Genomic DNA, 20,028 nt, shown 5'->3' with positions numbered 1-20,028 from the left:
AAATGTTCCAGTGTAGTGACAAACAGGTGTTTGTGAAATTGCTGTGGTAGTTTTTGTTGCTATTTAGTGTTTTGGGAGAAAGATAAATCAGAGAAGCCTTTTACTCCGTTGTGCCCTATAGTTCGCACTTCAATGAGTGCCAGATTCAGATAAGTTGCCACAAGAGTTTAACTAAATTGCTGGACTGTCAAAAGTGCTACCTGCCCCGTGTGAGGATCGAACTCACGACCTTCAGATTATGAGACTGACGCGCTACCTACTGCGCTAACGAGGCTGATGACGGAGATGAACACTACCAATTATAATCTGACTATTGTTATTGGTTGTTAATGTTTCCGACCTTCCAAACCTTTTTTTGTTGTTGTTGCAGACATGCATATATTTGTTAGAGGTTTCGAGGTCTGTTTTTTGTTGTTGTTGTTGTGGTGAGTTGTCTCCCTCTGGTAGACTGCCAGTTTGCTCAATCCAACTCAAGCCAAGTCATTTCAATGTATGTAATCAATACATTTATCTAATATAAGATAATGTATCAAATTCTATAATAATATATCAAATAAGAAAGGTAAGACAATCACTGGTCCACAAACATTTTTTTTTTCTGGAGATATATATTTTTTTTAAAAGAAGCTAAAAGCACAAATTCCAGCAATGTTAGTGATTCAAGTTTATTCAAGTTTACAACTGTGCAGAATTAGCTGCAAAATAAAGAGTACTTTGGTGAGGGTTGTTTTGTATTACACATGAGTGGAGTCGAGGCGTCGACGCTCCGTTCAACGCCAGCGTCAAGCGCCGCATTGCCCTCCACATGACAAGAGTTGCAGAAAGCGTCACAGAGGGACGATTTTACGAGTTTGCCACGTAAAAAAGCGGGAGATGTGCACATTAAACATTAAAAACATGTATTTGGAAGAAAGAAAAAGCTTACAGTTGTTTTGATAGCAGAAAGTAATAAAATGACTCGTTTATGTTTAGGTCTAAGCGTTTTCTAAGTGAATTTAAATTAGTTCAATAACTTGGGTTTCTGATATTAGTAAACGATAAGGTCATATTTAATTAAAAGAAATTATGAGACATTCAATGTCTCTTCACAAATTTGGACAGTTTTTAAATATTTCTTGTTGCTTAGTACTCTCAAAGACATTATTGGTGAAGCAAAAACGTGTGTGTGAAAAACACTTTGGTGTAATGTGACGTCACTTCATAGACTTCAAAGTATTCTGCAGCGCTGCGCGAGTCATGTGACCCTTAATGTGTATAAATATCAGTCACTTTTGCACATTAATCATTGCTCTTCACAATCACAAAAGTGAGCGATTAATGGTTTCAAAACGGCGAATTGCTTTTTTTTTTTTTTTTGCATATATTGATTTATTTTGTGGAATTTTATAATTTTCCACGGCACACCTGACATTCTTTCACGCACAGTGGTTGGGAAACACTGTCTTAAGACACCTTACCTCCGTATAGTGCCTGAAAAGCGTTCTGGGTTCAGTTCAAGTTAAGCTTAATCGACAGTATTTTTGTTGATTTTAAAATAGTTTTGAGAAATTCGCTGTGAAATCAATAGGCAGTCTCCGCAATCTGCGCATGCGACGTGATAGGTCTAAATTTACAAGACACGTAGCTACTACAGTATAACGTTAAATTATGCTACATGCTCTATTGTTGTGCATTTGATACATTATCTTATATTAGATAACTTTATTAACTACATACATTGAAATGACTTGGCTTGAGTTTCACCACAACTCACCACAAAATAATACAATAAATAAAGGGTTGTAAACTTTTCGGAAACATTAACAACCAATGACAAAAGCCGGATTATAATTAGCAGTGTAAAATAGCCAATCAGAACCAATCTTACAAATGCTCCCGCCCTCTTTGACATCAGCCTCGTTAGCGCAGTAGGTAGCGCGTCAGTCTCATAATCTGAAGGTCGTGAGTTCGATCCTCACACGGGGCAGGTAGCACTTTCGAAAATCCAGCAATTTAGTTAAACTCTTGTGGCAATTTATCTGAATCTGGCCCTCATTGAAGTGCGAGCTATAGGGCACAACGGAGTAAAAGGCTTCTCTGATTTATCTTTCTCCCAAAACACTAAATAGCAACAAAAACTACCTCAGCAATTTCACAAACACCTGTTTGTCACTACACTGGAACATTTTCCTGTTCCTTGAGATCTTTGCGTGTGGTATGATAATGAGCACATTCTGTGTAAAAGTGTTTTTAACTGCTTTTGCTCTTCAAATGGCCCTTCCTGTTCAGTGTGAGGCAAATGTTTCCAACAAACAGTTTGTAAGGCATTAGTCAGACAACAACACAAATACAGAAACAGTTCTGTGTGATAAAACAATCAAATAAACGTGCACACATTAAGGCCTACTCAACAATAAGTTGTGAGTTTATTTAGAGTATAGGCTAACAGAGATCTTAATATTAATGTTTATAAATATGATGTCCCTGTGTTTCTACCCTCAGCATAAATTCGGGGAATTGTCTAATTGTATTTGATCAAAAATCCCTAATGAAGCCAGATGTGACCATCTTCACCTACTGGGCTGTGGGGAAGGGATGGGTGAAGGGCTGGAGGATATAAAACATAATAATAAGGAAAGTTTCCATTTATAGAGTATACTGAAATGTTCGTGACCATATAACTTCTGAGCAGTATAAATTATTCTGAGGCCTTTCTTGTTAAATCTAGTTTGAAAATGTAGGACTACAAGACTCGCTGTACATAGAGCTCATAGAAATAAAATGTGAAATGAGCAATTGCTTGTAATTAGTTGCTCTTCTTCTCTAATAATACGATTTATTTTAATCCATTGTTAAATGGTCATATAAGAATTTTCATAGACTGTTTAGCATTTTATTTCACAAGGCATATATATATATATATATATAAAATAAAACATATTCAAATTTATAAATATATATATATATATATATAAATGAAAATATATTAGGGCAACTTTTCCTCTTAAATTTAATTGAGTGTTATGGAGCTTGCATATGTAATATTGTTTTGCCAGCAAATGCTGCATGTTCTACTGTTGTGCATTTGATACATTATCTTATATTAGATAACTTTATTAATTACTTGCATTGAAATCACTTGGCTTGAGTTGGATTGAGCAAACTGGCAGTCTACCAGAGGGAGACAACTCACCACAACAACAACAACAAAAAAAGGTTTTGAAGGTCGGAAACATTAACAACCAATAACAATAGCCAGATTATAATTGGTAGTGTTCATCAGCCAATCAGAACCATCATTAAAAATGCTCCCGCCCTCTCCGACATCAGCCTCGTTAGCGCAGTAGGTAGCGCGTCAGTCTCATAATCTGAAGGTCGTGAGTTCGATCCTCACACGGGGCAGGTAGCACTTTTGACAGTCCAGCAATTTAGCTAAACACTTGTGGCAATTTATCTGAATCTGGCCCTCATTAAAGTGCCAACTATAGGGTACATCTTTCTCCCAAAACACTAAATAGCAACAAAAACTACCGCAGCAATTTCACAAACACCTGTTTGTCACTACACTGGAACATTTTCCTGTTCCATGAGATCTTTGCGTGTGGTGTCTAAATTGATTTTGAGGCAATTTGATCTATTTTTTTTCTTTAAAAAAAATGATGCAAATTTATGTAGAAAAAACAAAATACAAATCTATCATTTTCAGTGTTGTTTCAGGTCATTAAATCAAACATTTTTCAATAACTGTCCAATAAGAGTAAGGAGAGTATTTGGGGTAAAAAGCACCCCTGTTGCAGGGACTAAAGGCTCTTATTAAACACACTGTTTTTCTTAAGTGGGGGGAATAGATTTGATATGAAAAATGTTCAAAGTGGGCTCACATTGACTCATCCAATCATAATAGAGATTAGTTTGTGAGCTGTAATAAAATGCCAAATGTGTTTGAAATTAACAGGAAATGGTTGACTTTTTTCTGAATTAGTTATTTTGAGTAAGCATCATCTTATTTTGTCACTCAAAAAAGTATCTTGCTGTCTCAAACTTATTTGCATTCGATGACAAATTGATCCCTATAACTATTGCCTCAGTATCTACACAATATCAATTTAAACCCCATAGGGGCCTTTTACCCCAAGTGTGGGATAATATTAGATCAAATTGCCTCAAAATCATCCTTTAGACATTACACACAACGATCTCATGGATCAGGAAACTTTTACAGTGTGTTTAGGAAAGTCCTGTTGTAGTTTTTGTTGCTGTTTAGTGTTTTGGGAGAAAATAAAATCAAATGAGACTTTTACCCTGGGGAGCCTTTATCCCCATTGTAACCTACATTAGGAATAATACAGTCGATGTAAAATAAATAAATACATAAGTAAAGGTATGTGCCAAAATGTCATCCTGTTTATTTAAATGGACATGGTTTTACTCACAGAATAAACTGTGCTTAATCATATTGCATATTCTCTGCTAGGTTATGTCTCTCCTAAGGGATCTGACTGTATATTTGATAAAATGAGTGATGTCTCTGGTGAGCCCAGGAAGTCCAACTACCTGGACCAAGGCCTGAAAGTTAGAAGTAAAGAAGAAATGATACAAGTCATAAGGGAATTACACAAAAATTGTGGGTATTGGGATCCGCTGATGAACAACTGTGAGCATCTAGCCACTTATATTCGCTATGGAGAAAAACACTTTGAACAGGTATGATACTGAATGTGTAGTCACAGCTGACGTGCATTTATTTCATGTAATGATGATTTGTAGCTGGTCAGTTGCCACAAATATATATATATATATATAAAACTAAAACACATAAAGGCATATACACATACTGTATACAAACACTGTATCGTTGTTCTCCACAGACCGGTGCCCAAGCTGCTTCATTATGCAAATTAAAGTTGCCAACTCTCATGTATCCGATGGAGAAGAAGAAGAAGGGTTCCAAACGATCTCTCTCTTCCCATCTTGAAGACTGCAAGTCAGGACAGTGCTAAGCATGATGCAGTTTTTATTTCTCTGTGCCTTTTTCATCCTCACAGAAACACTGAAATTGTACATTAATTTAAATATTTAAATATTAAATGTAATCATATAAATATTAAACTATAAGCATGCATCTCACCTGTGGTCTGTCATCATTTCTGAACTGTTGGAAAAGAGTGCAGTGCTTTGTTTATTATTTTGAACACACTGCTATTAAAAAACAAAATGTTGAACGGACACAGTAACGTAATTTTCAGAAGGACATGCAGTATGAGTCAAATGTGTCAGGTCTTGTTCTGCAGTCAATGTACATCAGATTCCAGCAGAGCTTGATCCTCATATGGAGGAAAATGTTCTTACATTCAGTTGATCTGTCACCAGGGAGAGGATTAAATCACGAAATTAAGCACTGTATAATTTCTAGCAAAAACAAAAAAAAAAAAAAAACAATGAAGAGAAAAATAAGACAATAATGCAGATGACTGCATTCACGAAGAAATACAATTTAGGAAGAGTCTTTGGGAATTGCTCTCGTCACTCCCAAATACACAATGTGGTGCTATATAGAACACAAAAACAACACCTCACAACATATAAATGTACAATAAAATGTACAGAATGTGAAAAATGCAATGTAAGTGAATGCAACAGTAGAGTACACTACAGTAAAGTGGAAAATGGCATAAGAGTGTAGAGACTTGTGAGTGTGATTTACCATTAGTGTTCTCTGCCTGTATTTGTTCCCTCTGACATCTTACAGGTAACATTTTAGATATATTGATATGTCTTTACACATTTCTGTTGCAGGGACTAAAGGCTCTTATTAAACACTTTGTTTTTCTTAAGTGGGGGGAATAGATATGATATGAAAAATGTTCAAAGTGGGCTCACATTGACTCATCCAATCATAATAAAGATTAATTTGTGAGTTGTAATAAAATGGGTGTGGGTGTGTTTGTTTGGCTGTTGAGTTCAAATTCATTCAAGTCATTTAGTCCATTTTGTTCATTTGAACAGAATTAAATAAAAATGTTACATTTTCAATAGCCAAATCCCCCCACCGTCTACTTACGCATACTTTGATTATAGTCTCAATAAGGCAAAAATGTATAGTGCAGCCAAGGACGAATTATGAGAAACAAATGATTAGTTCACCTCTGGATTGTCATTCATTCTTTTGTCACATGACAGCCATATATGCATAACGTATATGGCTGTCCAAATGAACGAACGACTCGGACCAGAAGACTCGAGAGGTGAACTAATCATTTCTGTTTCTGTGTGTGCAATGCATAGCGTATACGGCTGTCACATGACAAAAGAACGAAAGACTCGCACCAAAAGAGTTGAAAGGTGAACTAATCATTTCTGTTTCCTGTACAGCACCTATGCGGTTTTCACGTAAAACAAACGAACGGAGGTTACGCAATGCACATGCACGGTCAACACAAAATGAACGAATCACTCTCTGAGACTACTCGTTGTTCTGAAATGAACGAATCGTTCGTGAACGACCCATCACTAGTTCAAATATCAACAGTCTTTCTCAGGAATCGCTTAGTAATTGCTTGTTTTTATTATATTTTATATATATATATATATTTATAATACATACAGCTTATAATGTATATCTTAATTACCCTTTTTATTGAATGGTATCTGTGTATATAAGGTTCCACCTCTATTTGTTTACCCTGATGTACACAGATTTAATTAGAGGAACACAGTGTACATTATAAAATTCTAAAATCCGGCATTTGGGGTAAAATGTACGACAATATCAAATCTATGTATCCGGACAACAGATGCAAAGTTAAAATTGGCAATAAAAGAACAGAATTCTTCACTCATGGGTGTGGAGTGAGACAGGGCTGCCGTTTGAGTCCAACTCTGTTCAACTTTTACATTAATGAGATAGCAGTGCTACTGGAACAATCTGCAACATCTCTAAATAATTCTGAAGTTAAATTTCTTCTCTGTGCAGATGACCAGGTGCTGCTGTCAGCTACTGCTCAAGGGCTACAGCAGCACCTGGACCTGCTGGAGAACTACTGTCAGAACTGGGCCCTGTCAGTCAATAAAAAAAATAAAAAAATTATGATCTTCCAGAAAAAAGACAGATTACAGGAAACCATATATACACATTCACTCTGGGACACACTGCAATAGAACTCACCCTACACTTATGACTACCTCGGTCTAAACATCGGTGCTTCAGGGGGTTTTAGTCTGGCAGTGAATGCACTAAAAGAGAAAGCTGGAAGAGTATTCTATACTATTAGGGCAAATGTACAAAATAGACATTCCTGTAACAATTTGGTGTAAAATCTTTGATAGTATTATTATGCCTATTGCTCTGAATGGATGTGAGGTTTGGATGTGTGGCAGATTACTCTAGATGGGACACACACCTATAGAATCCTTGCATGCAGAATTCTGTCGAAACATTCTAAGAGTTCAGAGAAAAACACCTACTAATACATGCCGGGTCGAACTAGGCAGATACCCCCTAATTATACATATTGAAAAATGATCCCTCAAATTCTGGACACACCTAAATTCAAGTTCCCCTAACACACTGCAACATGAAGCCCTTAAAACCCAAGTGTTGAAGCCTAAAACCAGTCCCCTTTGTCAGTTGGCTCTGAAACTCACAAACCCACTAACAACTAACAAACACCAGTTTATGACCAGCACTCCTGAACAAACCAAATCAGAACAAACCAAATCATAAAAAGAAAGCAAAAATACATATTTGGACCATTAGGAAAATGAAAGTAAAAACTAAAGCAAATTGGAATGTTATCAGACCCTAAACAGAAAGTATAATCTGCCAGAATATCTCTACACTGTAAGAGATACAAAACAGAGACTGATCCTCACTAAATACAGGCTCAGTGATCACAGTCTGTCCATAGAAAAAGGGAGACACAGACAAACATGGCTTCCAAAGGAAGAATGAGTCTGTGCTCACTGTGATACTGGTGAGGTTGAGACAGAGACACACTTTCTCCTTCACTGTGATACGTTTACAGAGGTGAGAGAGAAATACTTTGACAAACTGTCAAATCTCATGCCACAGTTTTCCAGTTCAGCAGAAACAGATCAAATGCAGGTGTTACTGGGGGAGGACAATCATGCATCAGTTGCAGCAAAATTCATTTTTGAAGTGCACACACTCAGAAACCAATCACTGCCTTAGTGTACTTCATTCACAGAATTATTATTATTATTTTACGTTCATAATGTCTTGTTAAATGCTTATTTTATTTCATATTGTATAGTGTATATTGTTATTATAGTTTTATTTTATTCATTACCTGGCACCTTATTTTAATTATATTTGTATTGTTATTTGTTACTGTTTTATTATTATTATTATTATTATTATTATTATTTTGTCTTGTCATTGTCTGTTTTGTGTATTAATGCTTTGGCAATATTGTATGTAAACACAATCATGCTATTAAAGCACTTTAAATGGTCTTTGGGTTCGCTTGTAAAGATGACTGTGTCTGAAACGTATGGCATGCTGCCTTTCTATGACTTCCTTTCCTCTGTAAATCAAAAGGCGATGTTAGGCAGAATGACAGCCTCAGTCACCATTCACTTTTGTTGTATTGAAGAAAAAAGATGCAGGGAAAGCGAACAATGACACAAACAAACATATTTATTTATTTTGTGGAATTTTATAATTTTCCACGGCACACCTGACATTCTTTCACGCACAGTGGTTGGGAAACACTGTCTTAAGGCACCTTACCTCCGTATAGTGCCTGAAAAGCGTTCCGGGTTCAGTTCAAGTTAAGCTTAATCGACAGTATTTTTGTTGATTTTAAAATAGTTTTGAGAAATTCGCTATGAAATCAATAGGCAGTCTCCGCAATCTGCGCATGCAACGTGATAGGTCTAAATTTACAAGACACGTAGCTACTACAGTATAACGTTAAATTATGCTACATGCTCTATTGTTGTGCATTTGATACATTATCTTATATTAGATAACTTTATTAACTACATACATTGAAATGACTTGGCTTGAGTTTCACCACAACTCACCACAAAATAATACAATAAATAAAGGGTTGTAAACTTTTCGGAAACATTAACAACCAATGACAAAAGCCGGATTATAATTAGCAGTGTAAAATAGCCAATCAGAACCAATCTTACAAATGCTCCCGCCCTCTTTGACATCAGCCTCGTTAGCGCAGTAGGTAGCGCGTCAGTCTCATAATCTGAAGGTCGTGAGTTCGATCCTCACACGGGGCAGGTAGCACTTTCGAAAATCCAGCAATTTAGTTAAACTCTTGTGGCAATTTATCTGAATCTGGCCCTCATTGAAGTGCGAGCTATAGGGCACAACGGAGTAAAAGGCTTCTCTGATTTATCTTTCTCCCAAAACACTAAATAGCAACAAAAACTACCTCAGCAATTTCACAAACACCTGTTTGTCACTACACTGGAACATTTTCCTGTTCCTTGAGATCTTTGCGTGTGGTATGATAATGAGCACATTCTGTGTAAAAGTGTTTTTAACTGCTTTTGCTCTTCAAATGGCCCTTCCTGTTCAGTGTGAGGCAAATGTTTCCAACAAACAGTTTGTAAGGCATTAGTCAGACAACAACACAAATACAGAAACAGTTCTGTGTGATAAAACAATCAAATAAACGTGCACACATTAAGGCCTACTCAACAATAAGTTGTGAGTTTATTTAGAGTATAGGCTAACAGAGATCTTAATATTAATGTTTATAAATATGATGTCCCTGTGTTTCTACCCTCAGCATAAATTCGGGGAATTGTCTAATTGTATTTGATCAAAAATCCCTAATGAAGCCAGATGTGACCATCTTCACCTACTGGGCTGTGGGGAAGGGATGGGTGAAGGGCTGGAGGATATAAAACATAATAATAAGGAAAGTTTCCATTTATAGAGTATACTGAAATGTTCGTGACCATATAACTTCTGAGCAGTATAAATTATTCTGAGGCCTTTCTTGTTAAATCTAGTTTGAAAATGTAGGACTACAAGACTCGCTGTACATAGAGCTCATAGAAATAAAATGTGAAATGAGCAATTGCTTGTAATTAGTTGCTCTTCTTCTCTAATAATACGATTTATTTTAATCCATTGTTAAATGGTCATATAAGAATTTTCATAGACTGTTTAGCATTTTATTTCACAAGGCATATATATATATATATATATAAAATAAAACATATTCAAATTTATAAATATATATATATATATATATAAATGAAAATATATTAGGGCAACTTTTCCTCTTAAATTTAATTGAGTGTTATGGAGCTTGCATATGTAATATTGTTTTGCCAGCAAATGCTGCATGTTCTACTGTTGTGCATTTGATACATTATCTTATATTAGATAACTTTATTAATTACTTGCATTGAAATCACTTGGCTTGAGTTGGATTGAGCAAACTGGCAGTCTACCAGAGGGAGACAACTCACCACAACAACAACAACAAAAAAAGGTTTTGAAGGTCGGAAACATTAACAACCAATAACAATAGCCAGATTATAATTGGTAGTGTTCATCAGCCAATCAGAACCATCATTAAAAATGCTCCCGCCCTCTCCGACATCAGCCTCGTTAGCGCAGTAGGTAGCGCGTCAGTCTCATAATCTGAAGGTCGTGAGTTCGATCCTCACACGGGGCAGGTAGCACTTTTGACAGTCCAGCAATTTAGCTAAACACTTGTGGCAATTTATCTGAATCTGGCCCTCATTAAAGTGCCAACTATAGGGTACATCTTTCTCCCAAAACACTAAATAGCAACAAAAACTACCGCAGCAATTTCACAAACACCTGTTTGTCACTACACTGGAACATTTTCCTGTTCCATGAGATCTTTGCGTGTGGTGTCTAAATTGATTTTGAGGCAATTTGATCTATTTTTTTTCTTTAAAAAAAAATGATGCAAATTTATGTAGAAAAAACAAAATACAAATCTATCATTTTCAGTGTTGTTTCAGGTCATTAAATCAAACATTTTTCAATAACTGTCCAATAAGAGTAAGGAGAGTATTTGGGGTAAAAAGCACCCCTGTTGCAGGGACTAAAGGCTCTTATTAAACACACTGTTTTTCTTAAGTGGGGGGAATAGATTTGATATGAAAAATGTTCAAAGTGGGCTCACATTGACTCATCCAATCATAATAGAGATTAGTTTGTGAGCTGTAATAAAATGCCAAATGTGTTTGAAATTAACAGGAAATGGTTGACTTTTTTCTGAATTAGTTATTTTGAGTAAGCATCATCTTATTTTGTCACTCAAAAAAGTATCTTGCTGTCTCAAACTTATTTGCATTCGATGACAAATTGATCCCTATAACTATTGCCTCAGTATCTACACAATATCAATTTAAACCCCATAGGGGCCTTTTACCCCAAGTGTGGGATAATATTAGATCAAATTGCCTCAAAATCATCCTTTAGACATTACACACAACGATCTCATGGATCAGGAAACTTTTACAGTGTGTTTAGGAAAGTCCTGTTGTAGTTTTTGTTGCTGTTTAGTGTTTTGGGAGAAAATAAAATCAAATGAGACTTTTACCCTGGGGAGCCTTTATCCCCATTGTAACCTACATTAGGAATAATACAGTCGATGTAAAATAAATAAATACATAAGTAAAGGTATGTGCCAAAATGTCATCCTGTTTATTTAAATGGACATGGTTTTACTCACAGAATAAACTGTGCTTAATCATATTGCATATTCTCTGCTAGGTTATGTCTCTCCTAAGGGATCTGACTGTATATTTGATAAAATGAGTGATGTCTCTGGTGAGCCCAGGAAGTCCAACTACCTGGACCAAGGCCTGAAAGTTAGAAGTAAAGAAGAAATGATACAAGTCATAAGGGAATTACACAAAAATTGTGGGTATTGGGATCCGCTGATGAACAACTGTGAGCATCTAGCCACTTATATTCGCTATGGAGAAAAACACTTTGAACAGGTATGATACTGAATGTGTAGTCACAGCTGACGTGCATTTATTTCATGTAATGATGATTTGTAGCTGGTCAGTTGCCACAAATATATATATATATATATAAAACTAAAACACATAAAGGCATATACACATACTGTATACAAACACTGTATCGTTGTTCTCCACAGACCGGTGCCCAAGCTGCTTCATTATGCAAATTAAAGTTGCCAACTCTCATGTATCCGATGGAGAAGAAGAAGAAGGGTTCCAAACGATCTCTCTCTTCCCATCTTGAAGACTGCAAGTCAGGACAGTGCTAAGCATGATGCAGTTTTTATTTCTCTGTGCCTTTTTCATCCTCACAGAAACACTGAAATTGTACATTAATTTAAATATTTAAATATTAAATGTAATCATATAAATATTAAACTATAAGCATGCATCTCACCTGTGGTCTGTCATCATTTCTGAACTGTTGGAAAAGAGTGCAGTGCTTTGTTTATTATTTTGAACACACTGCTATTAAAAAACAAAATGTTGAACGGACACAGTAACGTAATTTTCAGAAGGACATGCAGTATGAGTCAAATGTGTCAGGTCTTGTTCTGCAGTCAATGTACATCAGATTCCAGCAGAGCTTGATCCTCATATGGAGGAAAATGTTCTTACATTCAGTTGATCTGTCACCAGGGAGAGGATTAAATCACGAAATTAAGCACTGTATAATTTCTAGCAAAAACAAAAAAAAAAAAAAACAATGAAGAGAAAAATAAGACAATAATGCAGATGACTGCATTCACGAAGAAATACAATTTAGGAAGAGTCTTTGGGAATTGCTCTCGTCACTCCCAAATACACAATGTGGTGCTATATAGAACACAAAAACAACACCTCACAACATATAAATGTACAATAAAATGTACAGAATGTGAAAAATGCAATGTAAGTGAATGCAACAGTAGAGTACACTACAGTAAAGTGGAAAATGGCATAAGAGTGTAGAGACTTGTGAGTGTGATTTACCATTAGTGTTCTCTGCCTGTATTTGTTCCCTCTGACATCTTACAGGTAACATTTTAGATATATTGATATGTCTTTACACATTTCTGTTGCAGGGACTAAAGGCTCTTATTAAACACTTTGTTTTTCTTAAGTGGGGGGAATAGATATGATATGAAAAATGTTCAAAGTGGGCTCACATTGACTCATCCAATCATAATAAAGATTAATTTGTGAGTTGTAATAAAATGGGTGTGGGTGTGTTTGTTTGGCTGTTGAGTTCAAATTCATTCAAGTCATTTAGTCCATTTTGTTCATTTGAACAGAATTAAATAAAAATGTTACATTTTCAATAGCCAAATCCCCCCACCGTCTACTTACGCATACTTTGATTATAGTCTCAATAAGGCAAAAATGTATAGTGCAGCCAAGGACGAATTATGAGAAACAAATGATTAGTTCACCTCTGGATTGTCATTCATTCTTTTGTCACATGACAGCCATATATGCATAACGTATATGGCTGTCCAAATGAACGAACGACTCGGACCAGAAGACTCGAGAGGTGAACTAATCATTTCTGTTTCTGTGTGTGCAATGCATAGCGTATACGGCTGTCACATGACAAAAGAACGAAAGACTCGCACCAAAAGAGTTGAAAGGTGAACTAATCATTTCTGTTTCCTGTACAGCACCTATGCGGTTTTCACGTAAAACAAACGAACGGAGGTTACGCAATGCACATGCACGGTCAACACAAAATGAACGAATCACTCTCTGAGACTACTCGTTGTTCTGAAATGAACGAATCGTTCGTGAACGACCCATCACTAGTTCAAATATCAACAGTCTTTCTCAGGAATCGCTTAGTAATTGCTTGTTTTTATTATATTTTATATATATATATATATTTATAATACATACAGCTTATAATGTATATCTTAATTACCCTTTTTATTGAATGGTATCTGTGTATATAAGGTTCCACCTCTATTTGTTTACCCTGATGTACACAGATTTAATTAGAGGAACACAGTGTACATTATAAAATTCTAAAATCCGGCATTTGGGGTAAAATGTACGACAATATCAAATCTATGTATCCGGACAACAGATGCAAAGTTAAAATTGGCAATAAAAGAACAGAATTCTTCACTCATGGGTGTGGAGTGAGACAGGGCTGCCGTTTGAGTCCAACTCTGTTCAACTTTTACATTAATGAGATAGCAGTGCTACTGGAACAATCTGCAACATCTCTAAATAATTCTGAAGTTAAATTTCTTCTCTGTGCAGATGACCAGGTGCTGCTGTCAGCTACTGCTCAAGGGCTACAGCAGCACCTGGACCTGCTGGAGAACTACTGTCAGAACTGGGCCCTGTCAGTCAATAAAAAAAATAAAAAAATTATGATCTTCCAGAAAAAAGACAGATTACAGGAAACCATATATACACATTCACTCTGGGACACACTGCAATAGAACTCACCCTACACTTATGACTACCTCGGTCTAAACATCGGTGCTTCAGGGGGTTTTAGTCTGGCAGTGAATGCACTAAAAGAGAAAGCTGGAAGAGTATTCTATACTATTAGGGCAAATGTACAAAATAGACATTCCTGTAACAATTTGGTGTAAAATCTTTGATAGTATTATTATGCCTATTGCTCTGAATGGATGTGAGGTTTGGATGTGTGGCAGATTACTCTAGATGGGACACACACCTATAGAATCCTTGCATGCAGAATTCTGTCGAAACATTCTAAGAGTTCAGAGAAAAACACCTACTAATACATGCCGGGTCGAACTAGGCAGATACCCCCTAATTATACATATTGAAAAATGATCCCTCAAATTCTGGACACACCTAAATTCAAGTTCCCCTAACACACTGCAACATGAAGCCCTTAAAACCCAAGTGTTGAAGCCTAAAACCAGTCCCCTTTGTCAGTTGGCTCTGAAACTCACAAACCCACTAACAACTAACAAACACCAGTTTATGACCAGCACTCCTGAACAAACCAAATCAGAACAAACCAAATCATAAAAAGAAAGCAAAAATACATATTTGGACCATTAGGAAAATGAAAGTAAAAACTAAAGCAAATTGGAATGTTATCAGACCCTAAACAGAAAGTATAATCTGCCAGAATATCTCTACACTGTAAGAGATACAAAACAGAGACTGATCCTCACTAAATACAGGCTCAGTGATCACAGTCTGTCCATAGAAAAAGGGAGACACAGACAAACATGGCTTCCAAAGGAAGAATGAGTCTGTGCTCACTGTGATACTGGTGAGGTTGAGACAGAGACACACTTTCTCCTTCACTGTGATACGTTTACAGAGGTGAGAGAGAAATACTTTGACAAACTGTCAAATCTCATGCCACAGTTTTCCAGTTCAGCAGAAACAGATCAAATGCAGGTGTTACTGGGGGAGGACAATCATGCATCAGTTGCAGCAAAATTCATTTTTGAAGTGCACACACTCAGAAACCAATCACTGCCTTAGTGTACTTCATTCACAGAATTATTATTATTATTTTACGTTCATAATGTCTTGTTAAATGCTTATTTTATTTCATATTGTATAGTGTATATTGTTATTATAGTTTTATTTTATTCATTACCTGGCACCTTATTTTAATTATATTTGTATTGTTATTTGTTACTGTTTTATTATTATTATTATTATTATTATTATTATTTTGTCTTGTCATTGTCTGTTTTGTGTATTAATGCTTTGGCAATATTGTATGTAAACACAATCATGCTATTAAAGCACTTTAAATGGTCTTTGGGTTCGCTTGTAAAGATGACTGTGTCTGAAACGTATGGCATGCTGCCTTTCTATGACTTCCTTTCCTCTGTAAATCAAAAGGCGATGTTAGGCAGAATGACAGCCTCAGTCACCATTCACTTTTGTTGTATTGAAGAAAAAAGATGCAGGGAAAGCGAACAATGACACAAACAAACATATTTATTTATTTTGTGGAATTTTATAATTTTCCACGGCACACCTGACATTCTTTCACGCACAGTGGTTGGGAAACACTGTCTTAAGGCACCTTACCTCCGTATAGTGCCTGAAAAGCGTTCCGGGTTCAGTTCAAGTTAAGCTTAATCGACAGTATTTTTGTTGATTTTAAAATAGTTTTGAGAAATTCGCTATGAAATCAATAGGCAGTCTCCGCAATCTGCGCATGCAACGTGATAGGTCTAAATTTACAAGACACGTAGCTACTACAGTATAACGTTAAATTATGCTACATGCTCTCTTGTTGTGCATTTGATACATTATCTTATATTAGATAACTTTATTAACTACATACATTGAAATGACTTGGCTTGAGTTTCACCACAACTCACCACAAAATGATACAATAAATAAAGGGTTGTAAACTTTTCGGAAACATTAACAACCAATGACAAAAGCCGGATTATAATTAGCAGTGTTCAATAGCCAATCAGAACCAATCTTACAAATGCTCCCGCCCTCTCCAGCATCAGCCTCGTTAGCGCAGTAGGTAGCGCGTCAGTCTCATAATCTGAAGGTCGTGAGTTCGATCCTCACACGGGGCAGGTAGCACTTTTGAAACTCTCAGTAATTTAGTTAAACTCTTGTGGCAATTTATCTGAATCTGGCCCTCATTAAAGTGCGAACTATAGGGCACAACGAGCTGAAAGGTTAGTTTGATTTAACTTTCTCCCAAAACACTAAATAGCAACAAAAACTACAGCAGCAATTTCACAAACACCTGTTTGTCACTACACTGGAACATTTTCCTGTTCCATGAGATCTTTGCGTGTGGTGTCTATAAGTTGATTTTGAGGCAATTTGATCTATTTTTTTTTTTTCTTTTTAAAAAATCTCACACTTGGGGTAAAAGGCCCCTATGGGGTTTAAATTGATATTGTGTAGATACTGAGGCAATAGTTATAGGGATCAATTTGTCATCGAATGCAAATAAGTTTGAGACAGCAAGATACTTTTTTGAGTGACAAAATAAGATGATGCTTACTCAAAATAACTAATTCAGAAAAAAGTCAACCATTTCCTGTTAATTTCAAACACATTTGGCATTTTATTACAGCTCACAAACTAATCTATTATGATTGGATGAGTCAATGTGAGCCCACTTTGAACATTTTTCATATCAAATCTATTCCCCCCACTTAAGAAAAACAGTGTGTTTAATAAAAGCCTTTAGTCCCTGCAACAGGGGTGCTTTTTACCCCAAATACTCTCCTTACTCTTATTGGACAGTTATTGAAAAATGTTTGATTTAATGACCTTAAACAACACTGAAAATGATAGATTTGTATTTTGTCTGAAAAGGTTGTTTTTTTTCTACATAAATTTGCATCATTTTTTAAATGTGTGCAATATTATTTGATTGTTTTATCACACAGAACTGTTTCTGTATTTGTGTTGTTGTCTGACTAATGCCTTACAAACTGTTTGTTGGAAACATTTGCCTCACACTGAACAGGAAGGGCCATTTGAAGAGAAAAAGCAGTTAAAAACACTTTTACACAGAATGTGCTCATTATCATACCAGCGCTTGTCTCTGGCTGAATCCAAGATCCATGAGGCACAAAATGCCCATGTACATAACAAAAGTAAGAAAGTTAATTTTAAAAAGACTATAAATATTATTTTTTATTATTATTTAAACACACACTGTGTATTTGGGAGTAATATGAATGCAGTCATCTGCATTATTGTCTTACTTTTCTCTTCATTGTTTTTTTCTTTTCTTTTTTTTTTTTCTAGAAATTATACAGTGCTTAATTTAGTGATTTAATCCTCTCCCTGGTGACAGGTTAACTGAATGTAAGAACATTTTGCCCCACATGTGGATCATGCTCTTGACCTTCAAATTATGAGTCTGCTGCCTTCTGCTGGAATCTAATGTACATTGACTGCAGACCAAGACCTGAAACATTTGACTCATACTGCATGTCCTTCTAATAAATTACATGAAATAAGTGGATAAGTGAAAGGTGGTAACTTTAATTTGCATAATTTAGCAGCTTTGGCACCGGTCTGTGGAGAACAATGATACAGTGTTTGTATACAGTATGTGTGTACAGGTGCATCTCAATAAATTAGAATGTCGTGGAAAAGTTCATTTATTTCAGTAATTCAACTCAAATTGTGAAACTCGTGTATTAAATAAATTCAATGCACACAGACTGAAGTAGTTTAAGTCTTTGGTTCTTTTAATTGTGATGATTTTGGCTCACATTTAACAAAAACCCACCAATTCACTATCTCAAAAAATTAGAATATGGTGACATGCCAATCAGCTAATCAACTCAAAACACCTGCAAAGGTTTCCTGAGCCTTCAAAATGGTCTCTCAGTTTGGTTCACTAGGCTACACAATCATGGGGAAGACTGCTGATCTGACAGTTGTCCAGAAGACAATCATTGACACCCTTCACAAGGAGGGTAAGCCACAAACATTCATTGCCAAAGAAGCTGGCTGTTCACAGAGTGCTGTATCCAAGCATGTTAACAGAAAGTTGAGTGGAAGGAAAAAGTGTGGAAGAAAAAGATGCACAACCAACCGAGAGAACCGCAGCCTTATGAGGATTGCAAAATCGATTCAAGAATTGGGTGAACTTCACAAGGAATGGACTGAGGCTGGGGTCAAGGCATCAAGAGCCACCACACACAGACGTGTCAAGGAATTTGGCTACAGTTGTCGTATTCCTCTTGTTAAGCCACTCCTGAACCACAGACAATGTCAGAGGCGTCTTACCTGGGCTAAGGAGAAGAAGAACTGGACTGTTGCCCAGTGGTCCAAAGTCCTCTTTTCAGATGAGAGCAAGTTTTGTATTTCATTTGGAAACCAAGGTCCTAGAGTCTGGAGGAAGGGTGGAGAAGCTCATAGCCCAAGTTGCTTGAAGTCCAGTGTTAAGTTTCCACAGTCTGTGATGATTTGGGGTGCAATGTCATCTGCTGGTGTTGGTCCATTGTGTTTTTTGAAAACCAAAGTCACTGCACCCGTTTACCAAGGAATTTTGGAGCACTTCATGCTTCCTTCTGCTGACCAGCTTTTTAAAGATGCTGATTTCATTTTCCAGCAGGATTTGGCACCTGCCCACACTGCCAAAAGCACCAAAAGTTGGTTAAATGACCATGGTGTTGGTGTGCTTGACTGGCCAGCAAACTCACCAGACCTGAACCCCATAGAGAATCTATGGGGTATTGTCAAGAGGAAAATGAGAAACAAGAGACCAAAAAAATGCAGATGAGCTGAAGGCCACTGTCAAAGAAACCTGGGCTTCCATACCACCTCAGCAGTGCCACAAACTGATCACCTCCATGCCACGCCGAATTGAGGCAGTAATTAAAGCAAAAGGAGCCCCTACCAAGTACTGAGTACATATACAGTAAATGAACATACTTTCCAGAAGGCCAACAATTCACTAAAAATGTTTTTTTATTGGTCTTATGATGTATTCTAATTTTTTGAGATAGTGAATTGGTGGGTTTTTGTTAAATGTGAGCCAAAATCATCACAATTAAAAGAACCAAAGACTTAAACTACTTCAGTCTGTGTGCATTGAATTTATTTAATACACGAGTTTCACAATTTGAGTTGAATTACTGAAATAAATGAACTTTTCCACGACATTCTAATTTATTGAGATGCACCTGTATATGCCTTTATGTATTTTAGTTTATATATATCTATATATATATATATATAAAGCCTCACTTACCAGCTACAAATCATCATTACATGAAATAAATGCATGTCAGCTGTGACTACACATTCAGTATCATACCTGTTTAAAGTGTTTTTCTCCATAGCGAATATAAGTGGCTAGATGCTCACAGTTGTTCATCAGTGGATCCCAATACCCACAATTTTTGTGTAATTTCCCTATGACTTGTATAATTTCTTCATTACTTCTAACTTTCAAGTCTTGGTCCAGGTAGTTGGACTACCTGGGCTCACCAGAGACATCACTCATTTTATCAAATATACAGTCAGATCCCTTAGGTGAGACATAACCTAGCAGAGAATATACAATATGATTAAGCACAGTTTATTCTATGAGTAAAACCATGTCCAATG

At 36.2% G+C, this 20,028-nt stretch overlaps 6 non-coding genes across 6 annotated transcripts; 5 read left to right on the top strand and 1 right to left on the bottom strand.

The window, feature by feature from the left end:
* Positions 1-201: 201 nt before the first annotated feature.
* trnam-cau (transfer RNA methionine (anticodon CAU)) lies at positions 202-274 on the bottom strand. The gene has a single exon. It is a non-coding gene; the product is annotated as a tRNA-Met (tRNA).
* Positions 275-1,893: 1,619 nt separating this feature from the next.
* Positions 1,894-1,966, top strand: trnam-cau (transfer RNA methionine (anticodon CAU)). Its single transcript has one exon. It is a non-coding gene; the product is annotated as a tRNA-Met (tRNA).
* A 1,342-nt stretch (positions 1,967-3,308) lies between these two features.
* Positions 3,309-3,381, top strand: trnam-cau (transfer RNA methionine (anticodon CAU)). Its single transcript has one exon. It is a non-coding gene; the product is annotated as a tRNA-Met (tRNA).
* Positions 3,382-9,167: 5,786 nt separating this feature from the next.
* Positions 9,168-9,240, top strand: trnam-cau (transfer RNA methionine (anticodon CAU)). The gene has a single exon. It is a non-coding gene; the product is annotated as a tRNA-Met (tRNA).
* A 1,342-nt stretch (positions 9,241-10,582) lies between these two features.
* Positions 10,583-10,655, top strand: trnam-cau (transfer RNA methionine (anticodon CAU)). The gene has a single exon. It is a non-coding gene; the product is annotated as a tRNA-Met (tRNA).
* Positions 10,656-16,441: 5,786 nt separating this feature from the next.
* trnam-cau (transfer RNA methionine (anticodon CAU)) lies at positions 16,442-16,514 on the top strand. The gene has a single exon. It is a non-coding gene; the product is annotated as a tRNA-Met (tRNA).
* The last annotated feature ends 3,514 nt before the right edge of the window (positions 16,515-20,028 follow it).

This window comes from Myxocyprinus asiaticus, chromosome 5 (assembly GCF_019703515.2).
Source record: "Myxocyprinus asiaticus isolate MX2 ecotype Aquarium Trade chromosome 5, UBuf_Myxa_2, whole genome shotgun sequence".
Lineage (NCBI taxonomy): Eukaryota > Metazoa > Chordata > Actinopteri > Cypriniformes > Catostomidae > Myxocyprinus > Myxocyprinus asiaticus.
The sequence above is the reverse complement of the archived record's forward strand: the minus strand, read 5'-3'. Positions and strand labels throughout refer to the sequence as shown.